The sequence below is a fragment of the Pinus tabuliformis genome, chromosome 7 (genome assembly GCF_031772625.1).
Source record: "Pinus tabuliformis cultivar Carrire ecotype Pingquan chromosome 7, CPIR1, whole genome shotgun sequence".
In the NCBI taxonomy this organism is placed as follows: Eukaryota; Viridiplantae; Streptophyta; class Pinopsida; order Pinales; family Pinaceae; genus Pinus; species Pinus tabuliformis.
In genome coordinates, this window is record NC_142293.1 from 836,827,100 (window position 1) to 836,829,678 (window position 2,579).

At 37.9% G+C, this 2,579-nt stretch overlaps 1 pseudogene; it reads right to left on the reverse strand.

The window, feature by feature from the left end:
* Nucleotides 1-771: 771 nt before the first annotated feature.
* On the reverse strand, nt 772-1,748 carry LOC149250222 (uncharacterized; annotated as a pseudogene).
* Between the last annotated feature and the right edge of the window lie 831 nt (nt 1,749-2,579).

Below are 2,579 nucleotides of genomic sequence, written 5' to 3' on the forward strand. Positions count from 1 at the left end.
TGCATGCGTCGATCAAATAAATGGATAAGGAATTTGAGTGCATGGCCATTGTTCATCTCTTCTGATTTTTCTCGCATCACATTTTTATGCATTGTCTCCCTTTCTAGTGATGAGCACTTCACTTTTAATTGCAGCATACCGAACGATTTATACTAGGACCTCCCATCGCCTCGTCAATAGGACAAAAGCGTTGTATCAGTGACTTCCTTCATGTATGCCTTGGCATGCCATCGATCCCATTGTTGTAATGTGTCATTACAGACCAATGTGTTCCTTGCCTTGCATTTTCAAGCACATAGGTGCCAAAGGCCTTAACAACTCAATGCCTTGCAAAACTATTGACCTCCCTCCACCGTTTTCAGATACAAAATTCAACACAACGCCCTTCTTTTGAACGTGTTATTCTGACGACCTTTCCTTTTTGGGAGTAGGGCCACTCAATACATGGATCCACCATGATATGAAATATCGTTGTCTTCCATGGAAAGGCATTTGTCAATATAACATCCATTTTTTGACTTTTTAACAATCATTGACGTGGAGTTAGACCCTTCATACGATGCCTCCTTCAATATTCAGTTAAGCATGTATGTTCATGGATTTCATCTTATACCCATTGTTGGCTTATGGCCTTCACATCGTTTTACCATGTGTAGCCATTAAAATGCCTTTAAACTCTTCTTATATGAGACAATTGAAAGGGTTGCCATCACTTTGAGCTTCAACTTTTAAACATACTACCCATACCCTTTATTGTTGATGTTACATGCATCACTTAGATGTGCGTGATTTTTCCACAATCTCCTTGATGGTTATGCCCATAATTTCATTTACATGCCTTATAGACTCTTCCCTGGGAGTCCCATAAAATAATTCCCAATATCTCTAGCTTTCTTACTACATCAACCACATCAAAATTTCATTTCTCACCAAACTCTGACTCCAGGAGTTCCTCACACCTGTAGTCAAGGTCTTGTATTGAAGCCTTTCCTTGATCCATCAAAATTAAAAGAGATATGATCACTTATTTCACTTCTTGTTGAATAACATCATCATAGAGATGGAGAAGATTTCATTTTCCACTGTCAAACTTCTTATCATACATTGACTTTGTGATAAAATTTTGGTAGGTCACCATGTTTTGCTGGAAAGTAAAGTAATTTTTTGCACAGTAGCCAACCAGACCACTTAAAATTTCAAAAACAACCCAAATATTAGCTTGTGGCACTTCAAGAGAACCAATCAAGGCAACCAAACCAATTATTGTCCAAATAATAAATTTGACCCAGTCCATGGGTGTCAAGCTCAGATTCTTCTTTTCTAGCAGAACAAGCTCCATGTTTGCCATGGGAATGTTATTAAAGTGTTTAACGTGGATATTCCTATCATCATATGCAACTTTTCACTGTGTGATGTTGCTTGCCTATATGCAACAATGATCTTCTCAAATGTTGGTTCTTGAATTGTGTTTCTGCCAAACAAATTTCTTAATCTGTAATCCATGTTCTCAATTCAAATGCGCTCAATATAAGGATCCTCATAATTTGGGTTTCCAACTTCCCTATTCATTAGTGTGGATTTTTTTTTTTTGCCACTTGTACCACTGAAATTTCTCATAAAGTTTTTTTTTTAAGTCCAGTCAGCTGAAGCATCCAATCCCAAGCTTGAGAGAGAAGCATATCCACCTTCTTCGTAATAAACTAATAACTTGTGCAATCAATACCAACACCCCAGCGGAAAATAACATATGTTTAATTTGTCCTCCTCATTAAATATGTAACCACAACCGTTCCAATTTGAAAATCTTCAAAGAACAAAATAACAAATAAATAATTATTTAATTAGAGATGATCATAATAAGGTGTAATAAAACAATCCACTTGATGTGTATACATGGAACCATGCAAATAACCAAAGTAAGGTGTTGTGAATCATATTAATCGGTGACATATACTTGAACTGATAATTGCATGCAATCCTGATATCATATGTTGTTGTACTTATAGAGCGAGTGCTTCGAAGTGTTGAATTATTAATCATGTCAACCTAGGGTTACAAGGATGCAAGGGAAAGGTAGCATTATCGCCACCCTAATGCACATGTTGAGATGGGGAAACCAATCATGGACCTAGCGGAATATGATATGCCATGATTTCTCCCATGATGCCAGACAATGTCGCTGAGAATGCGCCCTTGGAGGTATATGAATTATGTTAAAACATGGAGGGAACCTTTCTTTTGACAATATAGGTTTTCTCCCAAACCCTAATATGGTCAACCATAAGGAAAGCCAAATTAAAGTCATGCCCATCCACACATAGGTGCCTCCACTAATTGGCAATGTACACTATAGGAGGATAGGTTTCAAAGTCACGGGGCTCTCAATGCTCCTTGAAGCAACACACCCCCAAACCCTAATGCAATCATAAGGTTTATAACTGAGATAAAGCATGATGCATGGATGCAATGTGTGAAGTGTGAGTGGGCACATCAGCAAGGTTTGACAAGAAGGGTCGCGAGGAAAGTAACCAGTTGAAAACCTTATCAAAACCATAATAGCTTAGGGAGAGCAAAAGGGG